The following is a 27,759-nucleotide window of genomic DNA, read 5'->3' as shown; positions in this document are numbered from 1 at the left end:
GTTCCATCAGTCGCAGCACTGGCTGTCAACTTTTCTTTTTAGCACTGGGGAGGCAAGCCAGCTCTTCTGCTCCTCCCCAGTGCTAAAAAGAAAAGTTGCCAGCCAGCGCTGCGACTGACGGAATGCTGAGCCTCCCGTTCTCTCTCCCCCCCTCGCCCCTTCGCCTCCCAGTGTTCCTAGGAGAAGTGCTGGGGATTGAGGCAAGACAGCCCTTCTGTTCCTCACCAGCACTTCTCCTAGGAACACTGGGAGGCGAAGGGGCGAGGAGAGGGAGAGAATGGGAGGCTCAGGACTCCATCAGTCGCAGCGCTGGCTGGCAACTTTTCTTTTTAGCACTGGGAAGCCCCGCCGCCCGACTGTCACCTTTTAAAACAGCCGGGGGGCTTCTCAGAGGCCTCCCGAACGCCGAACCCGGAAGTTCGGGTTTGGCGTTCGGGTTCAGGAAGCTGCTGGGAAGCCCCCCAGCTGTTTTAAAAGGTGAGAGCCGGGCTGCGGGGCTTCCCAGCAGCCTCCCGAACCCCGAACCTTTGCCGAACCTCCGGGTTCGGGGTTCGGGAGGCTGTTGGGAAGGCCCGCAGTCCGGCTCTCACCTTTTAAAATAGCCGGGGGGCTTCCCAGCAGCCTCCCGAATGCCAAACCCGGAAGTTCAGGTTTGGCATTCGTAAGACGAAAAAAGTTCGTAAGAAGAGGCAAAAATTTTCTGAACCCCGGGTTCATATCTCGGGTTGTTCGTAAAATGAGGGGTTCGTATCTTGAGGTACCACTGTACTATATTTTGTGAAGCATTTGGAAATGTTACACATATAATCATTGGTTACTGAGTTATAAGAGAGTTTTATGGCCATTCAAAAACTGTCAAATCCTATCTCAGCCACATGAATTGCCATTACAGTCAGTCAGGGGTGGGAACGCAGTGGGGTTGCAAAAATGGAGCTCCACCCCAGAACACCCAATTTGTACTGAAAGATGTTGAAACAAAATGCATAAGCCATGCCCACGGTGTGGTAGTAAACATTTTGATAGCCCATAACTGCAGTCAGTATCTTGTCCTTGCCTCATCTGTTTTTTCTTTCTTTCTTGCACAGCAGAAAGATTGCAAAGGAAAGCATTGCAAAAGATTAAGCTGTTTGCTTTCTTACAAAATGAAAGCAATGTGATCATACAGTGGGTGATATTATGCAGACAGCTTACACTACTCTCTTATCCTCTCAAATTTCTCTATTCTGCAGGAGTGAAGAGGGGAGTAGAGTGGGGGGGGGGAGGAAGCAATTTCTGTAAGCAATCTCTTCTTTGCCCAACCCCTTTCTGGTGCCAGCATGATCACACTTCTCTTGATGGATAGAAGAAACAACAGCTTACTCTCTTGAAATATCTTCCTCTCCAATCTCAACTCTATGATGGGGAAAAGGGATCACGAAAAAAAGAGATTGCCTATAGAAATAACTTGGTGGGTTTTTTTCTCTCCTCGCCCCCTAAGAAAAATGCAAGTGGTTTCTGAGACAATTTTTCTTTTGCCTTAATCCACCATCCAGCAGCAGGGAGTGGAGAGGAAGAGATTTCAAAAGAGTACTATAAACTGTATATGCAGCACACCAGAAAATTCTAGTTCCAATCTGCCAGCACTATCACAGCTTTTGATGTGTACAACACAGAAAGCAGGCAAACGTTCCAAAGAGTAAGAGAATGGTTAGGTGGCAAAGAAAAGAAGAAAATGTGAAACTGAGTAGTTTTGTCTCTTTCCTGTCAGAAAACAAAGTTATGGTCATATGGTAATTTAGTAACTGCTTCACCTAGAAGCAGTTTCTGGTTCCAATTAGATAATTAAACGAGGACTACAAGTTTCTTACAAAAAATGCTCGCAGAGAGACATAGACACATCAAAGTAAAAAAAACCTCTACTATCTTTCCCCTTAAAAAGATAAATGCTGAAAAAATATAACTCTAAATTGAACATTATTATTATTATTATTATTATTATTATTATTATTATTATTATTATTATTATTATGTCAGTACAACACAGCAAACGAGATCACTATGCTGGATTTCGTATTTCATCACCAGTCGGGCGCTTCCCAAGCACCTAGGACTGCGTGATGTAGCGGCAAATTATGTTTGCCGATCCCAGTAAAGCGGCCTTTTGCAATTGACAGATGGAGATTTTGTCAATTCCGATGGTTTTCAAATGTCTGCTGAGATCCTTTGGTACTGCGCCCAGAGTGCCAAGTACCACTGGGACCACTTTCACTGCCTTATGCCAGAGTCGTTGAAGCTCGATTTTTAGATATTATTATTATTATTATTATTATTATTATTATTATTATTATTATTATTTAGACTTGTATGCTGCCCCTCTCCTACCCATATAAAAGCATGTTGCAAAAAGAATATGAAATTCATATCTAATGAAAATTATCTGGATTTGGCAGATACGTTTTACTTTCATAAAACAATAGCTGTCTAATTGTGAATTAGATAGCTATTTATTTGAGATACTAAACAAAGTAAGTAGCATCATTCAAAATAGAAAGTACAAAATATCTAAAAATATAAGATAAAAAGTTGACATAGACTATTTCCCACATATGTCCATGAAGATTCTTAGTTATCCAGGTCTGTCCCACAGGTGCTTTCTTAACTTTCTATTCTTTTCTTTGAGTTTCGTTTCTCATCCAAGAATTCAGAATTGAGATTGAGAAGCGAAACATCTTCAAAGGAAAAACAAAAAGTCCAGTTGCCTCTTCAAAAAACACCTTTGGGACTAATTAGACATATATAATGAGTACGCCTCCTCACATTTTGTAAATATTTAAGTATTATTATTTATTCAACTTCTATGCCACCCAATCCTGAAGGACTCAGGGTAACCTAGATAGATTAACACTGTGGGCGCAAACCAACAAAATGATGTTCAATGTTGAGAAAAGCAAAGTCCTTCACCTAGGTAAAAAAAAACAACCCTAGACACACATACAGACTGGGAGAAATCACACTTAACAGCAGTGACTGTGAGAGAGATCTCAGAGTCTTGGTGGATAACCAACTAAATATGAGCCTGCAATGTGCAGCGGCAGCTAAAAAAAACCAACACAATCCTAAATTGCATCAACAGATGCATACACTCCAAGACTAAGGAGGTATTAATACACTCTATAATGTCCTGGTCAGACCTCACCTGGAGGTCTGGAGTATTGCATTCAGTTCTGGTCACACTTCAAAAGAGACATAGAAACTCTGGAAAAGGGGGACATGATAGAAGTCTAAAGGTACTTCAGGGGTTGCCACAGTGAGGAGGGGGCCACACTATTTTCCAGGGCACCAGTGGGCCAGATGAGGAACAATGGATGGAAGCTGACCAACGAGAGATTCAACCTGGAAATAAGGAAGAACTTCCTGACAGTCAGAGCAATCAACCAATGGAACGGCCTGCCAGCAGTGGTGGTGAACGCCCCATGTGGAGATAGAACACTGTCAAGTCTATTACTGGAAAACCATAATAAGACAAGGACATGATATTCTATAGGCACCAGACGTGACAATCCACAAAACCACCTTTTCTAAAAAGACAGACTTCCTCCTTGATCAACCGTTGAGAAAAGAGTTACCCCAAAAGCTGCAGATAGGCAGTGAATAACATGAATCACCCACGAGGCAATCATGAGACCACCCATGCATCAATTGTCCAATGGGACTCTGTAAATATCTCCAATACCCAATGAGATGTAACTTGATGGCTAATGGATGACAATAAAAAAGGGCGCAAGGTTTTGTCCAGGATGAAATGTGCCTTCCCCAACAACATCCATTCTTGCCTCCTGACTCTTGATTGACATCATCTGGTGACCGCCCAACGTGATCCCTGGGGCCCCCTGCTCATTCGGCTGGAATAACCTTCAGGTGCACCCTCAGCAAAGTATTGCTCCCACAAATCATGAGTATGGGGATTGTCAGCTGAGCAGAAGGATCATGCAAAACATATGTACAAAATGTTGGAAAATGCTTCTTTCACCATGAAGGGAAATGAGACAGAAGTAAGTTTAGATGAACTAGAAGGTTTGGTGGCAGAAATTTCCTATCATTCTGTTTGGTTTTCAAAAGCTGGTTCTATAAATCTAAGATAGAATCAGGATAGGAATAGACCTTTACACACATGCAAGCACATCTATGCATCATTTACTGTTATGGCAAAAATGCAAAAAAGCTATAGAAAGAATGGAGAGACAAAAATTCAAGGCACAAAAGTTTCAATTGGTCTCTTTGCTTTCCGAGGGAAATGAATTTCTTTTTCCTCCCCCGCCCTTTCAGCTAACTTTGCCTGCTACCAACTTGCCGGTAATTTCTAGCTCCCAAGATAAAAGAACTAATTTTAATTCAGAGGTGAATGCAGTTTGCACTAGAATTTAAAGAGAATCAGCAAAATGCAAATCTCACAGGAGAAAACGTAGCATAAATTTTCCTCTTTCTTTCATACCAAATCTGCAAATACCCTCACTTGAATCTTTTCCAGTGGTAAAAAATACTGGTCTGATTCAAAAAATGCAAAAGGAAGAATTAGAAAGAGATCAGGGTTTTGATCTTGATCAAGAAAATGATGAGACTTCCATTGACGCAGTTAATGTAAAAAATGCATCAAGTACCTTTAAGGAATTTCAAGAATAATGATAAGCCAGCAGAAACTTTTGCAAGCAAACAACAGGAATTTAAAGGGACATATAACTACAGTCACACCTCGTCTTACGAATCTAATTGGTTCCAGGTGGAGGTTCGTAAGACGAAAGGTTCGTAAGACGAAACATTGTTTCCCATAGGAAACAATGTAAAGTCAATTAATCCGTGCAACCAACCCCCCCCCCCGCAAAAAACAGCGTTCGGCGACTGCTGGGAAGCCGCGCGGCTATTTTAAAAGGTGACAGCCGGGCTGGGGGGCTTCCCAGCAACCTCCCGAACCCCAAACCTGGAAGTTCGGCAAAAGTTCGGGGTTCGGGAGGTTGCTGGGAAGCCCCCCAGGCCGGCTGTCACCTTTTAAAACAGCCGCGCGGCTTCCCAGCAGCTTCCCGAAGCCGAACGCCAAACCCGAACTTCCGCGTTCAGTGACTGCTGGGAAGCCACGTGGCTGTTTCAAAAGGTGACAGCCGGCCTGGGGGGATTCCCAGCAACCTCCCGAACCCCGAACCCAGAAGTTCGGCAAAAGTTCGGGGTTCGGGGGGGTGCTGGGAAGCCCCCCAGCCCAGCTGTGACCTTTTAAAACAGCCGCGCGGCTTCCCAGCTGTCTCCCGAAGCCGAACGCCAAACCCGAACTTCCGCGTTCGGCGTTCGGAGACAGCTAGGAAGCTGCACGGCTGTTTTAAAAGGTCACAGCTGGGCTGGGGGGCTTCCCAGCAACCTCCAGAACCGAACCCGGGGTTCAGAAAAATTTTGCCTCTTCTTACGAACTTTTTTCGAGTTACGAACCGGCGTTCAGGAGGCTGCTGGGAAGCCCCGCCGCCCAGCTGTCACCTTTTAAAACAGCCATGCGGCTTCCCAGCAGTCTCCGAACGCCGGTTCGTAACTCGAAAAAATTTCATAAGAAGAGGCAAAATTTTTCTGAACCCCGGGTTCGTATCACGAGTTGTTCGTAAGACGAGGGGTTCGTATCTTGAGGTACCACTGTATTTCATTAATTGCTTGCAAGATGTTCTAAAGCCTCAGATTGACCAAAAAGCACAAATTGCATTTGCTAAAGAAAAGGCTGATTTTGAGTGCAAGGAAAATAACATAGGCAAGAATCCTACAATGATTAAAGTCTATCCTACTTATCAAGATAATTTGTCAATTACAGGCAGGATGCAAGATGAGAAAACCCAAGAAAAGTTTCACAACAGAAACATTGTAAGGAAGAATGCAAAGCTCTTGCCAGAAAAAATGATCCTCAGAAAAGTTTCATATTTGAAGTCACCTAAAACTTTATTCCAAATGAGTAACAATTAATGATGGATAGTTTGCAAAAAAGACTTTTACTATACCTTTAGTGTGACAGGAAGAGAGAAAATTTGCTTTCCCAGTAGTTTTAAAATAAAACTTATCAGGAAGTTCTAGCCATGTGGAGTCTTTGTTAAAGAGGCTTAGTTACAATGGAAAAATACCCATGATTGACACAAAGGCTTACTCAATATAAATTTACATACTCTTTACCATGTCATTTACTTAAGCATTTGAATGACTTGCATTAATCCTTACACTAAAAGCTTTTCCTAGCATTTTAACTAAGATTGGAAATTTCATTCTCAAATGGATAAAAGTTTAAACAAGCGAAGAAAAAAATTCATTCATTAAAAACAAAATTGCAGAAAATCATTAATTGGGTAGATTCATTTTCTTTCTTAATTAAACCATTTGCTTAACTAAAAGCAATCATTCCATCTCAATTTTTCTGGAAGCTTCTCAAGTGAGTTTGGAGTTGCAGATCTAAAAATGTTTGTGACTTTTACATGTAATTCTGTTTCTTTCTTTTTCTCATAAAAATGTCTCATAAATTTCAAAAAGCAAGGTCTTAAACTATTATCTCATATATTTAAGAATTGGATTGCTGTGTTTGCAAAGAATGTGTCTTCTAGATATTTTTCATCAAAATACTTATGCTTAGATTCAAGCTTTAGTGAAGCTCTGCAGCATTCATGAGCAATTACTAAAGTTGGCTAGGATTTTCTTTAAAACTTTTTTCTTATTTCCAAATCTAAATCTCAAAACAGTCTTGATTTTTTAAAATAGCCTTGGAAGATTTTGTAGGAGAAACTACTTTTCATATTCTCAAAGATTCTCTAATTTTTAATATCTTTTACAGCTTTACAATTGAATAACTTACAAATCATTTATAAATTTAGAAAAATGTGTTTACCATTTTCACAAAGGAATGCTGACTGAGTGCTTTTAGAATGTCTCCTCTTTGGAATGAGGAACTTATTTAGCATTACAAAAGAGTTGGAAGAAAACCTCCATTACAAAGAGAGCTTGGACTGAACCCTAAAGGTCATCTAGCTCAACCCGTAAAAAAGCTATATTATTTTAGAGAAATAATCATCCAACTTCTTAAAAAACCTCCAGTGTTGGAACATTTTCAACTTCTGGGAATAAACTCTTTCATTGATTAATTGCTCTAACTGTTGGAAACATTTCTTGATTGTAGGTTGCTACTCTCTTCCATTAGTTGCTATCCATTACTTCTTGTTTTATCCTCAGATCTTTTGAAAAGCTTTTTTCTCTCTCTCTTTGTGGCAACCCCCAGAGACATCAAAAGACAGATCTGTCTCTCCCTAGGTTTTATTTTCATTAACATTTAAATTTAAAAAGATATAGTCAGTTTCTGCAACCATTCTTTATATGTTTCAGCCAGTTTAATTATTTTTGTTGCTCTTTCTTTGCATTTTTTCTAAAGTCTCAACATTGCAGCAGAGGCGGAGTAACGACACGGACACCAGAGCTGGATTTAAACTGGGTCATTTTTATTAATTAAATTTGCATAATTTATTCAAATAAATTAGCATAAATTAGCATAAATTAACTATGGCCCTAACAAGGACCCGCAGGATCAAACAATTGCTTCCAGGGCGGGAAATGACGTCAGAAAAACTTCCGGAGAAACTTATGGGCGTAGCTCCATGCTGATCCAGGTGAGGGGCCACGCCCTCACCTGAGTCACTGCCATGCACCTGCATGTGGGAGGTCCCGCCTTCTAACTCCTACAAGGGGAAGGAAATGGGCGGGACCCAAAGACAGGTTCCCCCCAATTGCTCAGGTCGCTCAAACCACAAGCCTTTGGAGAGAACCTGTCAATCATCCCCAAAGATGCCCAACGGAGAACACGCATTTGCTAAACCACCACCCAGTTTTCCGCCCCTAACTTGCCACGGAGTGGGGGTCAGATCTCTATCTTGGCCCCCCGACTCCCCCCTCTAACTGCACCAGCTCGCGCAGTGACCGCTGCAGGTACTGTAAGAAGATGGTGTTCCCCAATCTGACAGGTGAACACCGTCAGCCCGGTAAAGCCATGGCTGATCTACGGTGATGTGGGGATGGGCAACCACTACCCCACCCAACTCTCTGACCAGCCTACCCACAGCCTTAGTCACCTTTCCTGACCCTGTGAGTGGCCCTAAGGGAAATGGCGTCCCCAAACGATCCTCAGGAGGATCTCGGACCAAACCACTCGCGTGGTTGGCCAAGCTTTGTGAAGAATACGCAAGTCTTCGCGGGCTTGGCAAAGCAGTGCCAGACCCCACACACACACAGGTCATTGCCACTGAGTGCAAGACCGATCACCTGGGCACGACACTTCTTGTGCCGCCCTCCCAGGAGCGGCAGGAGAGAACCCTTCTCTTCCAGGCCTTTTCTCCCCATCCTGACGATGCTTGACCCACCAGACCCAAAGACAGCCAGGTCCCCACGGCGGTTCTTGCTGCAGATCGGCCAGCCCAAAAGACCGCTGTTGCCACACAGCAACGCCGTCGGTCTCACCCTGGTGGGACTATCTAGAAGAAGGCAGAGAAAGGCTCCCTAGCTTGACCTCCTATCCTATTACTGTACTGGCTGTTCATAACCCAAATAGGCCGCAGACCGCCAGCGGCCAATCTCCCGGATCCTCTGACCCGGGAAACCAGATGCTGCTGCACTAGTTGCAGCGCCGGTACGGAATGAATGCGTTCATAGCCGGCAGGGTCAATGCCCATCCTGACTAGAGACCTAGTCACTAAAACCGAAAATTGATAGCGGGTCAGAAGGGTACCGTCCTGGTTCTTAAAAAGGTACCCTTGCCCCACTCCCCTAAGACTACAGAAATTAGACAGAGCCGCCACCGGGCACACAGACTGATCGGCGGCAGCCGTAAACTCTATCCTAACACCTACATAACTGATCAGTTTTGGACTGTCTCACCAATAGAGAGACACCCCTGTCGCTAAAATGCAAGTCGGAAAAACTGGCACGGAGAGACCTGTCAGCCTGGGAGGAGGCCAAAGCCTCGCTGACTCGAAGGGCCCCGAAAAACATGACACAGGCCGCCGCCTGAAAGAGGCGGGCCTCGTACAGAGAGGCGCACAGGCTGTTCCAAGCTCGGTTAATGAGCGACAGCTGCTGTATCGTTAATGCCTGCCTGCCATCCACTGGGGTCCCCGGTCGCTCCCTCACCCAGCCTTCCAGCATCTTCCAAATGCGGAAATCACAAGAAAGGTCCAAAAAACCACCAGTCTTAGATAAAAAGGCGAGGTCTGCCAACCTGGACCTAATAGTCTTAACTGAAAGGCCACGCTGCCTAAGCTGCACGCAGTACTCCATAAGGTGATCCACTGGGAATGGCCAAATGTGAGGGTAGCCCCTGGCTTGCCCAAAATCCCAAAACTCCTTTCCTGCGTGCTGATATGCCCTCAAGGTGCTTGGTGCCACCGAGAGGGCCATGGTGTTGTATCCTGTAATGGCTACCTTGTATCTCTGTAAATAGTTTGTTCCTTGCTAAAGCGCTGTCTGAGCTGGAAATCAGGAAGTCGCTCCTGATTGGCTCAGACGCGCCCTGCTCTTGCTTTGGCGGGAACCGCAAATGTATAAAAGAAGCAGTTTCTCCCAAGCAGAGCAGACGGTACTCGCTGAAAGTCACTTGCCTATGCTGAGCTGAATAAAAGTACCGTTCTAACCAACCCTGCCTCTGGGTTTACTTCACTGGCGATGACGGACGAAAGAAACTACGCGTGCAACATGAACAATCTCCAAATCGGCCGGGCTCCTGAGTTCTTCGACCCAGAAAAGACTTCCTGGGACGACTACCTAGCCAGCTTCGAGATCTTCCTTGAGGCAGCAGGAATACGGGACGCCGACGCCGATCGAAGACGGGCCATTTTCCTAAATTACTTCGGTCCAGAAATCCGTGCCCTCGCCCAGACTCTCACCGACCCGCTGCTGGCAAGATCCGTCGCTTGGGACGTCCTACAAGACAAGCTCGCGAGCCATTTCAGGCCAACAAAACCAGCCATGGTTTTCCGGCACCAGTTCTCGAGAATGGCTCAGCGCGAAGCGGAATCAATCAACCAATTTGCAACGCGACTTCGAACGGTGCTTGCGAAATGCAAGTTTGACAACCCGGAAGCTCGCCTCACCGATGCCTTAGTCTTTGGCATGAGAAACACCGCGGTCAGGAATAAACTCCTCACCGAAGACGAACCGACCCTACAAACAGTGATTAAGCTAGCGCAAACCGCAGAGGTCGCCGACGCCACTGCTAAAGAGCTGATAGATCACGAAAAGAAAGAAGTCATCGCCAAGATAGACTCCACGTTCTCCCGCGCCGAGGACCCAGATGACCGCAGCCCACCAGCTCGCAACGAGGACAGCTGTTTCCTGCTGCAAGACCAGCCGAGACAACACAGACTTCCTCACCCTGCCACCCCCTGCGCCGGCTGCCGAGGAAACCATCAGCGCCAACGTTGCCCCTTCCGGGACGCCATATGCCGCCGCTGCAACCGACGGGGCCACATCGCCGAAGCCTGCAGAGCATCAGCACCGGAGGAAACCTTCTCCACACCGCGCCACCAACGACCCCAGAATCAAACACCGCAACCGCGAGAAAACGGACCTTTTCGTTTTTCGAGCCGTAAGAACTACTCAGCCGCTAACCACAACTACTCAAGAGGTAACACTCAATTTTTCGTGAATACCACGGCAACAGAAAATGGGGGCAAGATTGTTATTTCTTTACTTTTAAATAACAAGCCATGTTCTATGGAACTTGACACGGGGTCTAAATACACCATTATGCCGTGGGAAAAGCTTAAATTGTACATGCCTAGCCTGTCTAAATCTGAGCTATTGCAAACCTTGTTGGTAATTAGAGATTTTCAAGGGGGGGATAATCTCTGTTCTGGGCAAAGTGAATGTACCTATCGTATTTAAGAATGTTAAATGTACCCTACCCATGATTGTTGTTACAGGGGCTAAACACTCTCTCCTGGGGTTGGCTTGGATGGAACCTTTGGGAATTGAAATTTCTGGTATTTGCAATGTTAACTGTGATAGCATGCCTAACTTTTTACAAGAGTTCCCTGAAGTGTTTAGCCCCACCTTGGGGTCGTATGAAGGGCCCCTTATCTCGTTTTCCATCGATCCCAAGGTCCCACCTGTCCGGCTCAAACCTCGCAGGGTACCCCTTCCGCTACTCCCCAAACTTGACCTGCAGCTGGATAAGCTCATAAGCCAGGGCATTCTAGTTCCTGTGGAGCAGGGACCATGGGAAACACCCATAGTCACCCCTCTAAAACCGGATGGCTCCTTAAGAGTTTGCGCTGACTATAAATCTACGCTAAATAAGGCCCTCCAACACCACCCTTACCCCATTCCAGTGGTACAACAACTCCTGCACTCCCTGGGGGAAGGGAAAAGGTTTGCAAAGATCGACCTCGCCCAGGCTTATCAGCAACTGCCGGTCGATGAAGCGACAGCAAATGCGCAAACGATTGTGACTCACAGGGGTGCCTTTAAATGCACCAGATTACAGTTTGGAGTAAGCATTGCCCCAGGGATATTCCAAAGCATAATGGAAAGATTGTTATCAGGGATTAAAGGGGCCATTCCCTATTTTGATGACATCTTAATTGCAGGGGAAAACCAAGAACAGCTCAACAAAAGGATTAGGGAAGTACTCCAGAGACTTCAAGACAAAGGGTTGAGAATTAAGCCTGATAAATGCGTATGGGGAACCAACAGTGTAGAATTCCTAGGGTACAAAAATTGACAAGGAAGGTATCCACCCCACCACTGAGAAACTGAGAGCTATTAGAGAAGCCCCAGAGCCACAAAATAAGACTGAATTGCAAGCCTTTTTAGGCCTTCTTAACTTTTACTCCGTTTTTTTAAAACAGAAGGCAACAGCAGCAGAGCCTCTACACTGTTTGCTACAGAAAGAAACCCCTTGGACATGGGGGAGAACTGAACACGAAGCCTTTGTACAAATAAAACAATTATTGACCTCTAAAAGTGTGGTAGTCCAGTATAGTACTTCGCTACCTATCAGGCTTACGTGCGACGCCTCCCCGTACGGCATGGGAGGAGTCTTGGCTCACGTTTTGCCTAACAAAACAGAGGCCCCAATTGCTTTCTTTTCCAGAACGATGACCAATACTGAAAGGAACTATAGCCAGCTAGATAAAGAGGCTCTAGCTCTAGTGGCAGGAGTAAAAAAGTTTCATAATTACCTTTTTGGGAGGAGTTTCGAATTGGTTACCGACCACAAGCCCTTATTAGGCCTTTTAGCCCCCAACAAGCCTACTCCTCCATTTATGTCCCCAAGATTAATCAGATGGGCCCTTTTCCTCTCAGGATACCAGTACGAGCTCATCCATAAAGGGGGTAAAACCATCAATCACGCAGATGGCCTCAGTAGGTGCCCCATGGCAGAGTTAGTGGAGGACCCTGCCCCTTCTGCGGATGTGTTAATGATAGAGCTCGAAGACAACCCACTAACTACTGCAAGGGAGGTGGCTGCACATACGCAGCAAGACCCAATCCTAAAACAGGTGGTTAACTATGTACTAAAAGGATGGCAATATGACTCTGTAAAACCTGAATTGTGTGACTTCAAAACCAAAAGACTTGAATTGTCATATGTAAAAGATTGTCTATTGTGGGGGGATAGAGTAATCGTTCCTAAAAGCCTAAGAGAAAAGGTACTTGAAATGTTACATGTGGGCCATCCTGGGATTGTCAGGATGAAAGGCCTAGCTAGAGGGCATTTATGGTGGCCAGGTTTGGATGCTGATATTGAAAATTGGGTAGCCAAATGTGACCCATGCCAAGAATCACGGCCTAACCCCCCCAAAACAACTCCAGCAGAGTGGGAGCAACCTGCAGGGCCTTGGTCATGGGTCCATATTGATTTTGCAGGGCCAGTGGGGTCACAATATTTCCTAATAGTGGTTGATGCATTTTCCAAATGGGTGGAAATCATAGCAATGAACAACATAACCACAAGTGCCACCATCAAGGTTTTGCGCAGACTGTTCGCTACCCATGGTTGTCCCGATATCCTAGTGTCTGACAATGGGCCTCAATTAACGGCCAGGCAGTTTGAATTATTTTTAGATAACCTAGGGGTCAGACATGCACTCATCTCACCTTACTCGCCCTGGGCTAATGGGTTGGCGGAACGTTATGTTCGCGTGGCTAAGGAAGCATTACGCAGGTCAGGCCCAGGAGATGTACAACAGAATTTGGACCAGTTCTTGTTAACCCAGCACATTACCCCAAACTCTCACACGCACGTGAGTCCTGCTGAGTTACTAATGGGAAGGAAATTAAGGTCCCCACTGGATAGGTTACACCCAAGGTTTTGTACTAATGACCCAATATATGTGAACCCGGAAAGACAAATGTATTTGGGACAAAATGTATTTGTAAAGAATTTTGATGGAGGTGTAAATTGGATGAAAGGAATTGTTGTTAAACAGACTGCTCCAAAAACATATTTGGTGAAACTGGAGGATGGTCGAATGTGGAAACGGCACATTGATCACATTCGGAAACGCATGGGAAACCCCCTGGAGCAAACCGCTGACAAAAACTCTCCCATTCCAGCAGACTGTAACTCGCAACCCGATTTACTAGACATTCAAATGGACTTATCGGGTCAGGGGGAATCCTCCAGCAACGCCGAACCATCGTCCTCCTCCGAAGCCATCGTCGTACCGGCCAGGCCGAATCAACCGGCCGGAGCCCCGACTAGGCCCTAGCCGCGCCGGGGGAGCAACAGCGAGCCAACCTCCACCGCCGATAGCGAGGACGCAACTGAACTGCGCAGGTCGGAGCGAGCCTCACGGCGACCCAACAGATTGGACGACTTCATCACATGGCTTTCGTGATGGTTGCATCCATCTAAGGAGGGAGGGGTGTTGTATCCTGTAATGGCTACCTTGTATCTCTGTAAATAGTTTGTTCCTTGCTAAAGCGCTGTCTGAGCTGGAAATCAGGAAGTCACTCCTGATTGGCTCAGACGCGCCCTGCTCTTGCTTTGGCGGGAACCGCAAATATATAAAAGAAGCGGTTTCTCCCAAGCAGAGCAGACGGTACTCGCTGAAAGTCACTTACCTATGCTGAGCTGAATAAAAGTACCGTTCTAACCAACCCTGCCTCTGGGTTTACTTCACATGGCCCTGTTGGCTTCAGTCCCCCACTGCTCGAGAGCCCCCCAGGCTCCAAAGGTGGTCAGGGAAGGCTTCCGGTGACACACGAGCCCACGGAGCCAGGGTCCGAAACCTGGACAACTGACCATGGGACAAGGCGTCAGCGATCCCATTGTCTAGACCAGGGACGTGCCAAGCCAGAAACAGGGCATTTAGGGACAACGACCTGTGCACGAAATGGCGGGCAAGCCGCATGACCCAGTCATTTTTAGAGGACAGGGCATTCACAACGTGGACTACAGCCAGGTTGTCGCACCAAAAGTGCACAGTTTTGTCCCTAAACTGCTCTCCCCACAGCTCTAAAGCTACTATCAGTGGGAAGAGCTCCAGGAAGGTCAAATCCTTGACCAACGGGGAGGCCCTCCATTCCGGAGGCCACATGTAATGGCCCATTGTTCGCCTAAGATAACCCCGAACCCACAGGTCCCCGCAGCGTCCGAGCATAACTGCAATTCTGCTTCCAAAAGAAGCCCGTGCCTCCAAAAGGACAGACCATTGAAGTGGGCCAGAAAACCCCACCATACACGCAGGTCATTCTTTGACCCCAGCGCTCAGGCGGGTATGATGATGGGGCAAGCGTAGTCCCTTCATTGCAGTATATATACTCTCCGGTAAAAAGCCCTGCCGGGGGCAATTACCCGGCAGGCAAAGTTAAGAAGCCCGGTGAGTTCCTGCAGCTGATGAAGGATTACCTTCCGACTACCTAAAACTATGTCAAGCTTGCTCTAGATCTTGAGCAGCTTGTCTAGGGGCAATCTGCAAGATTGCTCTCCCGAGTCCAATTCAATACCCAGAAAAGTAATCCTGGTGGTGGGGCCCTCAGTCTTCTCCGGGGCCAAAGGGACCCCCAATCGAGTGCAAAGGGCTTCGAAGGCCCGCATCAGGGCAGAACATTGCTCTGAATGCACAGGCCCCGCCAACAGGAAGTCATCGAGGAAGTGAATGACCGAACCCAGACCAGTGCGCCTCCTGAGCGCCCACTCTAAGAAGGTGCTAAAGCTCTCGAACAGGGAGCAAGCTATAGAGCACCCCACTGGTACTGCTCTATCCCCGTAAAAGCCACCTTCGAAGTGGAAGCCCAGGAGCTCAAAATCGTCTGGGTGTAGGGGAAGGAGCCGGAATACCGACTTGATGTCGCATTTACCTATAAGGGCTCCTACCCCACACTTCCTTACCATGGCTACCGCCGTGACAACAGACGCATAACGGACCGAACAAAGCTCATCAGGAATGAAATCATTCACTGATTCTCCCCTCGGGAAGGACGGGTGGTGAATCAATCTAAATTCACCACTAACCTTCTTAGGAACCACCCCCAGGGGGGGACCCCGAAGAGTTGGCGAGGGTGAGCATGGGAAGGACCCAGTACCCTGCCCTCAGCCATCTCTTCCTGGGAACGATGTCTTCATGCCCCACAACCGATCTAAGGTTGTCAGACATGAAGGCTCCTGAACCCAAACAACTCCTCCAGAAACTCCCAGCCTAACTGGGCTGGGCCCATTTTCCCCAGCAGGCGGGGGCCGTTTAACCGGCCCTGCACCATCCTTCCTATCCTTACCCCCTTCGGGCTTGATACAAGTGCTGGTGCCGTGGTAGCCCCCACAGTTCTCACAAGCGTGTCTTTATTTGCAGAAGGGACGAAAACACCCTCCCTAGGCCGCAAACTCATGACACATAGGGGCAGCTTTCACTGCCCCTCCCCCTACAGCCTAAGCCGCCGGCGACGCCACCGGCTCGTCCTCCATACATGTGACCACCACCCGTGCGGTCCCCTCCCCAAGCCCGGGACATGTGGGTTGCGTTAAGCCATAACTCAGGGACAACCACATCCCAAGGGAGCGTGCGCTCAAATGCCGCCCGCATCCTAAAGGCCTCATCGTAGTGGCGCCATGCCGTGCCCTTGTAGTCAAAACGAGCACGGGCAATCAGGTCAATATATCTGTACATAGAGGGAGCCCGAGCTGGCTCCCTCTGGGTCACCACTGAAGCGTATGTCAGGTATGCATACAGCCATGAGCGGAAGCACCTGCTAACCCTTTACCTTCACCTCCTCTTCCTTCCCCTTTTTTGGAACTTCCTTGCTGAGGAGGGAGAACAAATCTACTTACCCCCCTCTCCAAATACGTTCCCTGACAGTGGGATGGAGGTGACTACTCAAAGGCGTGGAGGGTAACCCCCACGGGATGGCAGATGCTCCCACAGCGGCCAAAGGGTCTAAGACCATGGGAGTCCCTACTGTTGCCTCCCCCGACCCCGTCGATGGCATCGAAGCCGCCGAAAGGGCCAGTGCCACTGCAGTAGCAGTGGGGGAAGCCCACACCTGACTACAGGTGATGGCTGAATTACCCCTTAAGTTGACCCCACTCCCAAAACCCGGTGACCCAAAGGCCTGACCAGTCAGAGGGAGGAGTGGTGAAAGTGTTGGGTGTGGTGCAATCTCACCTGCCCCCAAAGGGATAGAAGCCATCAAAGAGAACCCATCTCCTAATGAGCCAGGTGTCACTGTCATCTGCCCGGTCTGGGCTGCTGGTTCACCAGGTGGTCCGCCAAAGGCTGCTGGGGCTGATGGAATGGTGCCACCTGGCCTGTACACCGACCTCCAGTGAGCATCCAGGTCATCCAGCCTCTCGATGATCCTGGACCAAGAATGAGCAGGAATGTTAGATTTGTTAACAGGGGGACCCCTTCCTCTGCCCCCCTCCTGACCCCTGCTTGAGGGTCCTCTTGAACCAAGCGGACCCTGACTGAAGGCCTCAAGGCCCTCCTGGGCCGAGCCCTAGACTCTACTGGTGGTGCAGAAGGCTTCTGCCTTTTTGTAGCCATCAGAGTCAAATGAGTATCAAAGTGCAGTTAAGTTAAGGGAGACTAGTCCTTACTGGGACTTGAACCTGCAACCTTTGCCTTGTAAGGCAGAGAATTAACCTCTAGGCTATTGAGACTAAATGGGAATGATCCTCTGTATCCCAGCAAACTTGGATGGGAAGTGAAAGGTTCACCCCTTAGGCCCCCAGGCCTGAAGGCTCAAACGCCTCGGTAGGCCCGCTAGGCCGCACCCCCTGGACCTAAGCCACCCCACAGGTACTGCCAAAAAACCACCCCTGGAGAAAGGCCCCTGCCCAGGAAGATTCCACCCTTGATCCCAAGGGAAACCTCAAAGGGGTCTCCGCCCCCGGACTCCAAACCAGAAAGGCCTCCGATGAGGCCTAGGAAGCCAAAATGGTTAACGCCACGAGGCAGCCTAAAATGGCTGCCAAAGAAGCGAAGCCCAGCCGGGTGTTCACTTTGCAAGCTGTCCAGGGCGAAAAGGAGGCCCTGGAGCCTGCTCAGCCCTTTTATAGGGCTGGCAGGCTCTGCCCAGGACAGCATTATCGGGTAGGCCAAAGCCACCCGAAATTGGCCGAGATCTCGTGAAATCTCGCGAGATCTTGGCCTTCCAAGATGGCGGCGGTGCCGAGGGCCATGTCTCCCTGGCCCTGCTGCAAAACAGGCCAGGGATGAAGTCACCAGCAGGTATTCTTTTTACATCATGGTAACAAAAAATGAATGAAGTTTTACTGGTGTTCAGCTATTTTCTTCTAAAAACTATTAAATCATGTCTATCAGTAAGTTAATAATTTTCATGGACCGGATGGTAAATCCTATAAACTTTTCTTCACAAAGAATCTCCAGGAACCCAGACTTCTATGTTGATTGTATTAATTGATGTTTTATCTTGTAGACATTCTTTGCTGAGTTAAATTTAAAGCCATCATTTTAAAAGTCTTACTCAAGTCTTGTATTTCTCTATAAAAAGCACTGGACAATGTGTGACATTTTTAATTTTTATAGAGATTTATCTATATTATCATTGTCAGGCCCACCATCAGGAATTTTGGGGTCCCATACAGCCTAAGTGTCTGCCCCCCCCGGGCCATTTTAAAACTACTGCCCCCCAAATCCCGTGTCATGCCCACCATGGCCACACACCCTGGGCAAGCCCTCCCCTGGCCCTCTGAGGTCAAACACAGCCCTGATGTGGCCCTCAATGAAATTGAGTTTGACACCCCTGGCCTAGAGGCTAAATCCTATGAACAAGGGCTTAGAGAATGAGTATGTTTAGCTCAATAAATAGAAAACTGAGGGGGAATATAATAGTAGTTTCCCAATCCTTAAAGGGCTGCCACAGAGCAGATGGCATCTATTTATTCTCCATGCCACCTGAAGGTAGTACAAGAAGCAATGGGCGGAACCTCACCAAGAAGAAATGCAATCTGGAAATAAGGAAAAACTTGGGACTGGGCGGCATAGAAATAAAAAGTAAATAAATAAATAAATAAATCCCTTCTTTTTTATTAAAAGAAATTAATAGAAACATAGAAACATAGAAGACTGATGGCAGAAAAAGACCTCATGGTCCATCTAGTCTGCCATTATACTATTTCCTGTATTTTATCTTAGGATGGATATATGTTTATCCCAGGCATGTTTAAATTCAGTTACTGTGGATTTACCAACCACGTCTGCTGGAAGTTTGTTCCAAGCATCTACTACTCTTTCAGTGAAATAATGTTTTCTCAGGTTGCTTTTGATCGTTCCCCCAACTAACTTCAGATTGTGTCCCCTTGTCCTTGTGTTCACTTTCCTATTAAAAACACTTCTCTCCTGGACCTTATTTAACCCTTTAACATATTTAAATGTTTCGATCATGTCCCCCCTTTTCCTTCTGTCCTCCAGACTTTACAGATTGAGTTCATGAAGTCTTTCCTGATACGTTTTATGCTTAAGACCTTCCACCATTCTTGTAGCCCGTCTTTGGACCCTTTCAATTTTGTCAATAATAATTTAAAAAAACCAAAATCCATTACTATTAAAACTAAAACAACCAGCAAAACTATTAATAAAAACAGGTGAGGGCTGGGTTTTTTTCTCTGTTATTAATTAAGTGCTTTTACCATATGATTTAAATCAAGAATCACTTCTCTCTCTGTTTCTCTCTCTTTTCTGTCATTCTCTGCCTCAATCATTTTCTCATTTCTCTTTTTTTCTCCCCTTTTTTCTATCATTTCTCTCTCTTCCTTCCACTCTTCTCTCTCTCTCTCTCTCTTTCTTCCTCTCTCATCTTTCTTTCTTTCTCTTTCTCTCTCTTGCTTTCTTTCTCTTTCTCTTACTCTCTTCCTTCCTCTCTCATCTCTTTCTTTCTTTCTTTCTCTATCTTGCTTTCTTCCTCTCTCTCACTCTCTTCCTTCCTCTCATTTCTCTCTCTCTCTTTCTTCCCCCCTCTCTCTTTCTCTATCTTGCTTTCTTCCTCTCTCTGACTCTCTTCCTTCCTCTCTCATCTCTCTCTCTCTCTCTTTCTCTCTCTCTCTTTCTCTATCTTGCTTTCTTCCTCTCTCTCTTCCTTCCTCTCTCATCTCTTACTATCTTTCTCTCTCTCTTTCTCTCTCTTGCTTTCTCCCTCTCTCCCTCTTCCTTTCTCCCTCTCTCCCTCTTCCTTCCTCTCTCATCTCTCTCTCTTTTCTTTCTCTCTCTTTCTCTATCTCTCCCCCTTTCTCTCTCTCTCTTTTTCTCACTTTCCCTCTCTTGTTTTCTTTCTCTCTCTCTCTTGCTTTCTCTCTCACACTCTTTCTCTCTCTCGTTCTCTTTCTCTTGCTATCTCTTTCTCTCCCCCTATTTCTCTCTCTCTCTCTCTCTCACTCTCTCTCTCTCACTTTCTCTCTATCTTGTTCTGTCATTGCTCTCACTCTCTCTCATTCTCCGGAGGCTGGCGAAAGTAATTTTCAATTACTTTCAATTGTAATTTTCAATTACAATCAACCTATCTCTCCTTCCTTCCTTTCCCCCCTCCCTCTTTTCCTTTCCTTCCTTCCCTTCCCCTTTCTCCTTCTTTCCCTTCTTCCTTCATTCCAACCAACCTATCTCTTCTTCCTGTTTCCTTCTCCTCCCTCTTCCCCTTCCTTCCCCTCCGTCTTTCCCTTCCTTCCCTCCCTATTTTTCCTTCCTTCCTTCCCTTCTGTGTCCTCCCGGCCCTCTCTTCCCCTCCCCTCCCCTCCCTTTCCCCGACGAGGGCAGCCCGTAGAGTCACACCCATCCCGGGCCAAGCTACAAGAGCCGCAGCCGGGCGGGGAGCACCCCACTCACTTCGTTCCCGCGACAGGGCTCGGTCGGGAGCCCGCCGGTCAGGGCTCGGTCGCCGCCACCAGGAATCCAGGAAACCGGGGTCAGGGGTCTCTGGGGTGTCGCACCGGGACGGCGCCTGGAATGTCGGGCGCGCGGGCTGACGTGCGCTCTCCCCATCCCCTGCTGCCAGCCCAACCCGGAAAATTCAAAGTAAGAAAAACCTTCGCTCTTACTTTGAATGCTCCGGGCAGGCTAACAGGGAGATGGAGAGAGCGCGGTGGCCCCCGCTGTGAGAATGCCTGCAGGGAAGAGAGGCGGAGAGGACGGGCGGACGAGGGCAGCGGCGAGTAGCCACGGGGGCGCGAGAGGTCTAGAGGCGTGGGGGGGGGCGGGGGCGGCTGCGGCTTCATGCGCGCCCTTGGAAAATGGTGCGCGGGGGGGCCTTTTGGGGCACGCTGGCGCACACATGCAAAGCCTACAACTTGCGCTTGTGTTAAATTTTGTTTCTTTCCTAAGCAGCCTTCTGTGTAAAAACGAGTCATTCCCAAATGGATTTTTTTACACAGAAGGCTGCTTAGGAAAGAAACAAAATTTAACACAAGCGCAAGTTGCAACCGCCACCCCGAAGGGGCTCCTACCTTCGCCACATGCTTTATTCTGGGACTGGAGGACCGCGCTGCCAAAGGCTCCGTTGGGGCTTCGAGTCCTGCCTCGCGAGGGCCAGCGGGCCCGCCTTTTTCGTTGGTGAGGCAGGCAGCCGGCAAGAGAGGGCTGGTACTGCGCATGTGCGACGGCGGGCAAAACCGGGGGCCCCTCATGGCCGGGCCCGGTACACCAATCCCAGTAGTACCACCCTATCGGCGGCCCTGATCATTGTTGCTATTATTTTATAACTTTTATACATTGCATTGTGCAAAACATTTTATTTGAGTATCTCTCGTTACATTTTTAAACTGATACTATTTTCTTTTGGATCCAAACATTTATTTTGGTTGATTATGTATTTGTGTATTTTTTCTCTCTCAGACAATAGCAAAACCCATTTAAACATTTGTAATATTTTGACTCATCTTTATGTTTTATTTTCATTGTTAACTTATCCATTTTGGATAAGACATTATTTTTCTATCAAGTTTTCTTCAATTGGCATATTTTTACATCTACATGGTTTTATAGAAGTAAATCTCCATTGCTGATATTACATGTAAGATTAAATATGTTTGACATTTTTTATATTTTCATGCTTCATATTTTCACATTTTTCATATTTTCATATTTTGTATATTTTCATATTTTTCTTATTTTTCTTATTTTATGATTTATGGCAAATGGATGTCACTTAAGAAATCCACTTAATCTTTCAACCAATAAAAATATTTTCATGTTACAGTTAATAAATTTTTAAATTACATATGGGCCACATCTAAAACAGGCGAAGCTGCTAATCAGGAATCATTGTATCTGCATCTTTGCATTTAATGGGTTTATCCTTCTACCCTTAACACTCATAATGGCTCAAGCCATTCTTTTGCTGATTTTTGTCAACCATACCTGAACTACTATTGTTGTAAAAGCTTGCTTCATACAAACATAAACAAAAAGGAGGAAAGGCCCTCAGGTAAGCAAGCATGGTTAAGTGAAGTTTTATTCACTTTTAATCAAAATATATTTCTGAGCTTCCTTCTTAGCGCCTTCCAAGTTTTCCTGCGACTGCAGCACCCTGCCCGGCTGGAGCTTCCCTGGCGGCTGCAGCAGGTGAGCTTTGGTGCCTGGTGGGAGGGTAGCTGCAGCGGAAGGGCGGCGTGCAGCAGGATGGTGATGGCGGCGGCGGCAGCAGCCGCAGCAGGTAGTAGCCGTGGGGCAGCGGCAGAGTGGTCAGCTGTGAGGCGGAGCTCCAGAACAGAGGGACAGGCGGCGGCGGCTGGACATGCTAGAATTGTGTGGCTGGCACTTGCCTACCGCCGTCGGTGCCTCTGTTCCGAAGCTCCGCCTCACAGCTGACGACCTTGCCACCACCGCACGGCTACTACCCGCTGCGGCTGCTGAGAGAAAGAGAGAGGGAGAGAGGGGGAGAGAAAGAGATAGCAAGAGAGGGAGAGGGAGAAAGAGAGAGGGAAAGAGGGGGGAGAGAAAGAGAGAGGGAGGGAGAGAAAGAGATAGCAAGAGAGGGAGAGAGGGAGAGAGAGAAAGAGAGAGGGAGAGGGGGAGAGAGGAGAGAGAAAGAGATAGCAAGAGAGGGAGACAGAGAAAGAGAGAGGGAGAGGGGGAGAGAGAAAGAGATAGCAAGAGATAGCAAGAGAGGGAGAGAGGGGGGAGAGAAAGAGATAGCAAAAGAGAGAAAGAGAGGGAGAGAGGGGGGAGAGAAAGAGATAGCAGGAGAGGGAGAGAGAGAAAGAGAGAGGGAGAAAGAGGGGGAAGGAGGGTGAGGGAAAGACATAGAGGGAGGGAAGGAGGGAGAGAGAAGGAGGGCAAAAAAGAGAGGAAGGAAGGGAGAAACAAAGAGATGGAGAGAGGGGGAAAGAAAGAGGAAGGAAGGGAGAGAGAGAAAGAGGGAGAGAGAGAGAAATAGAGCGAAAGGGAGGAAGAGAGAGATTTTTTTTGTCCAAACTTTTTTTTTAGCCCCCCCCCCCGCTCAATGTTCACCAGGATTTTGTAAATGTGAATAATGTGCCGCGGCTCAAAAAAGGTTGGGAAACACTGGCTTAGACCATTGATCTATTATCAAGCTCTACTGGATAAAAACTGATCAGTACCTATATCATTAACAACCTGGGAAAGGATTTTTGTAGTTGTGCTTAATTGTTTCAGGTCTGTCTGGATTCCAGTTTGTTGTGAGAAAACATATAAGATGGCATCACATCAAAGGAGGCTGCAAAACCTGAATTTCTGAATTCTGAATTTCTGATTCTGAATTTCTCCCTGAATCTTCAAATTACTCAGCAGGACAGGAATCAGGCTCCTTCCACCAAAATGACTTGGGGAAAAGTGCTATCTAATCAATCCAAACAGCTGATGAAGAAACAAGACTTGGAAGACAGCTCTGAATAACTTTTTATAAGCTGCTTGCTTAAATGCTGATTCTTTTTATATTTTGTATCCTAATTTTCATGTATATTTTGTCTAGTTATTGCTATCTCTAAGCAAGGATTGTGAAACACAAACACCTTTATCACAAATGTTAAGAATGTATCTGTGATGTTAAACTCTATTGAATGTTGGATTTATATGAATATCCCAACACACATTCTATCACTATTGTAATGTTACCTTTGCTCTTACCAACCATGTGACTAGAAACAACACCTTTTTAAAAGTACTTTGCATGAATTTTTACATAGCCTTTCTAGCTACATGTGCAATTGTCAAATTACTGGTTGTCCAGTGATTTTTGGATGTTCCAAAAGATTGACCCTAAACCCCTTTACTTTATGTAATTACATTGCTTCAATGGCCAAACGAATGCAAAGCACAGATTCCCTTTTTGCATTCACATTGCTATGTTTACATTTCTAATTCTGAAGCAGACTCAACTCATACTATGGAACCAATGGAACAAATGATGTCTAACAGTCTGATAACTTCTAATTCTGTGCCTTCTCCTTGAGAATGGCTCTAGACTTTTCGTGGATCAAACAATTTGTTCTGATAATCTTATTGTTATTGTTCTTTTAATCTGCTGTTGTTGTGTTCATTGCTTACCAAATTTAATTTCCAAATTACGACTCCATAAGCATCCATCTCGGGAAGAGGTGTTGTATGCTTACAAATTACTTAAAAACAAAGAATAAAAAGGAAAGGGGGCAGTGTGGAGACAGAATACTGTCAAGTCTATCGTTGGCAAACCACAATAAGACAAGGACGTGATATTCTGTAGACACCAGACATGACAATCCACAAAACCACCTTTTCTAAAAAGACAGACTTCCTCCTTGATCAACCCTTGAGAATAGAGTTACCCCAAAAGCTGCACATAGGCAGTGAATAACATGAATCACCCATGAGGCAATCATAAGACCACCCATGCATCAATTGTCCAATGGGACTCTGTAAATATCTCCATACCCAATGAGATTTAATTTGATGGCTAATGGATGACAATAAAAAAGGGCGCAAGGTTTTGTCCAGGAGGAGATGTGCTTTCCCCAACAACATGCATTCTTGCCTCCTGCCTCTTGATTGACATCACCCCATCTCTGGATGTTTTCAAGAGGAGATTGGACTGCCACCTAGCTGGACAGGTGTAGGATTTCCTGCTTGGGCAGGGGGTTGGACTAGATCAGTATTTCCCAACCTTGGCAATTTGGAGATATCTGGACTTCAACTCTCAGAATTCCCCAGCCAGCAAATGCTGGTTGGGGAATTCTGAGAGTTGAAGTCCAGATATCTTCAAGTTGCCAAGGTTGGGAAACACTGGACTAGATGACCTGCAAGGTCCCTTTCAACTCAAATAATAAATAGATATTATTTATTTATTATTACTCTCCCTGATGGGGAAAATATTTGAAATTAAATACCTTTTTCAAGTTGCGCCAATAAATTTGAACAAATCTTTCTTTGAAAATTTGCACAGAGAAATCCAGAAATTTATCTGGTTGAAAGAAAAAGGCCAGAATGAAATTAAAAAATCTTCAAGATCACAGAAATAGAGGTGGTCTAGAACTTCCCAATTTTCAATTATATCACCTAGCAGCAATTTTGACTATGTTAAGAGAATGGGTGATTCTCAAGAATACAAGACTCCTAAAACTCGAGGGTTTTGACCTTCCATCTAGAAGGCACTCATTCTTAATGATGGACTCCCAAAAAGTACATAATTATTTTAAACATCACTATCTACGTAAAACTTTGATAACAATTTGGCCTTTCCCACAGGCTCTTTATATTTTATGTTTGGTATGTATGTGTTGTTTGGTTTTTAAATATGATAGGGTTTTATATGCTTCGCTATAATATTGTTTTTATTATTGTTGTGAGCCACCCCGAGTCTTCGGAGAGGGGCAGCATACAAATCTAATAAATTATTATTATTATTATTATTATTATTATTATTATTATTATTATTATTGGCAAACTATAAAAAAATTACTACCATTCCATACCCAAATGGATAGCCCCCAACGAACTAATTACATACCCCAACCTTTTTTCATATTCTAGATCTCTAACATATCAACAACTATTAGATGAAAACAACGCTCTGTTAACAAGACAACAACTACAAGATATTGGGATAAATTTGGACTGGTTTACTTACTCACAAATCAATTTTAAATACAATGATCATAAAAAAAGACTTGGTTTTCAAAAAAACCTACAATAGACTTAATTCTCTTTGGACCAAAGGTAAAAATGATATCTAAACTATACAATTATTTATTAGCCCAAGATAACTGTGAAGAACAAGTTAAAGGCTGCATGATTGCTTGGTGTCAGAATTTTGGTTACACGATCAACCTAGCAGAATGGGAGAAAATATGGACCACCAACTATAAAATGACATTAGCAATGTCTTACAAAGAAAATCAACTAAAAATGTTTTACTGATGGCATCTACCTCTGGCGAGATTATCAAAAATGTTTTCGAATTTATCTTCCAAATGTTGGAAGTGTAAAGCAAAACCAGGGACATTTTACCGCCTATGGTGGACTTGTACCCATGCCAAAAAATTCTGGAAGAACATTAAAGCACTAATGGACCAAGTCATATCGATCGATGTAACATTAAAACCAAAATTATTTTTATTAGGAATATTTAGACCAAAATTCACACGTCAAGAAAAATATCTCATGTTACAGATTTTAGGAGCCGCCAGAATTACATATACACAAACTTGGAAGCAGGCAACGACCCCCTTGACCTTAACAGTTATTACTAAAATTATGGAATGTGCCGAGATGACCAAAATTACTATGGAAATTCAAGACAAAAAAGAATCTGATTTTTATAAAATATGGGACAAGTGGTATCAATGGATTGCAGCAAAAAGATACCAATCCTTTATCTATTAATGATTAGTAAACTCACCCCATCTTTGACCATTCTAAACAAAAACATTATATACTATTATAAGTAGTCCAAACATCGACAATAACCAATTTGACTTTAAAGATAAAATATTTGTAACATAATTTTTTTTACTTCTCTAACTACTCTTAACCGAATTTATTTTTATACTAACTTTTTATATTTCTCTCTGTCATCTACACCTAGTACTCCAACGTACTATTATGTTGCACACCCTACAGACATCTGCGAACATGCAGACTTTCTTTATCCCTCTTCTTTCTTTCTATACCTGTTTCTTTCTATTCTATATCCTTTTTTGACTTCTCAATTTCCTTTCTTTTTTTCCTTGTTTTTAGGGTCTATTATAACGGTGTTATACTTACTATTAGCTAACTATTACTTAATATACATCATATATATTATATGCATATATTATATGTCTGTTGTAAATACAGCATGTATCTATTGTCACGAAATGTAACTCTTCTCCTATAATTTATAATTCTTCATATATTATAGAATTGTTTACACAATGATGCAACCACATGTTTATCACCTTTATCTTTTTGGCCCATACCCATACCCCTCCCCTCTTATCCCTATCTTTTTAAAATGTGAAACTTAATAAACTATTTTTTCAAAAAAATAGATAGATAGATAGATAGATAGATAGATAGATAGATAGATAGATAGATAGATAGATAGATAGATAGATAGATAGATCTGTTCATGTGACACCCTGAAGAAATGACACTTGGATACAATATAAAGTAGTGAGTGATAGCACATTTACACTGTTGTACAAGCTGTAAACTAAATACTTTATATTTACATCAAGTGTCATTTTTTAGTGTTGTCACATGAAAATATATATTTAAATATTTACAAAATGTGAGGGGATGTACTCCCCTCTGTGACATACTATATGTACTGTTTGAGGATTAGAAAACATTACACAATAATGTGTGCCAATTTGAGTTATTGAAGTGTATACTGTATTATTCGGAATGTAAGGCGCACCTGAGTATAGGACGCAGCTTAGTTTCGGGGAGGAAAACAAGGAAAAAAGGCCTCTGCTGTTAGCAATTTGCCAAACAGAAAACAGCAGATGATATACACTGTTTCCTATGTATTTCTGTGCATGTGTGCCTGACCCATAGAAATTGCAAAGAATTGGAAAAATGTACATTATGGCAGTATATTAATCCCAGAAAGTTTTTTAAAATGTTTTTTAAATGTTATCATACTAACTCTGCCCAATTATTTAAATAGATCTACTCCAAACATGACTATTTATTTATTTATTTGTTCATTTGTCCAATACATAAATACATAGGAAGAAAATAGACATGTGATAATATAAAAGAGGGTGAAGGTGAACTTAGAGGAGAGGATATATGAAAGGAAGAGAATATATAAGATAGGTGAAAGAAAGGAAAGACAATTGGACAGGGGACGAAAGGC

At 44.9% G+C, this 27,759-nt stretch overlaps 1 protein-coding gene across 7 annotated transcripts in view; it reads right to left on the bottom strand.

Annotated features, from left to right (window-relative positions):
* Positions 1–27,759, bottom strand: part of LOC139170349 (polypeptide N-acetylgalactosaminyltransferase-like 6) — a 306,275-nt gene that overhangs the window by 253,754 nt on the left and 24,762 nt on the right. For 3 of the 7 annotated variants that reach the window (XM_070757436.1, XM_070757442.1, XM_070757441.1), the window contains exon 1: positions 6,003–6,084. The exons of 3 other annotated variants lie outside the window; for them this stretch is intronic. The gene's annotated coding sequence lies outside the window, so the exon portion shown is untranslated. Of the gene's footprint in view, positions 1–6,002; positions 6,085–27,759 lie in introns of those variants that run through there. One more of the 7 variants, XM_070757446.1, reaches the window with a different exon arrangement.

Source organism: Erythrolamprus reginae, chromosome 7, assembly GCF_031021105.1.
Source record: "Erythrolamprus reginae isolate rEryReg1 chromosome 7, rEryReg1.hap1, whole genome shotgun sequence".
Lineage (NCBI taxonomy): Eukaryota > Metazoa > Chordata > Lepidosauria > Squamata > Dipsadidae > Erythrolamprus > Erythrolamprus reginae.
The sequence above is the reverse complement of the archived record's forward strand: the minus strand, read 5'-3'. Positions and strand labels throughout refer to the sequence as shown.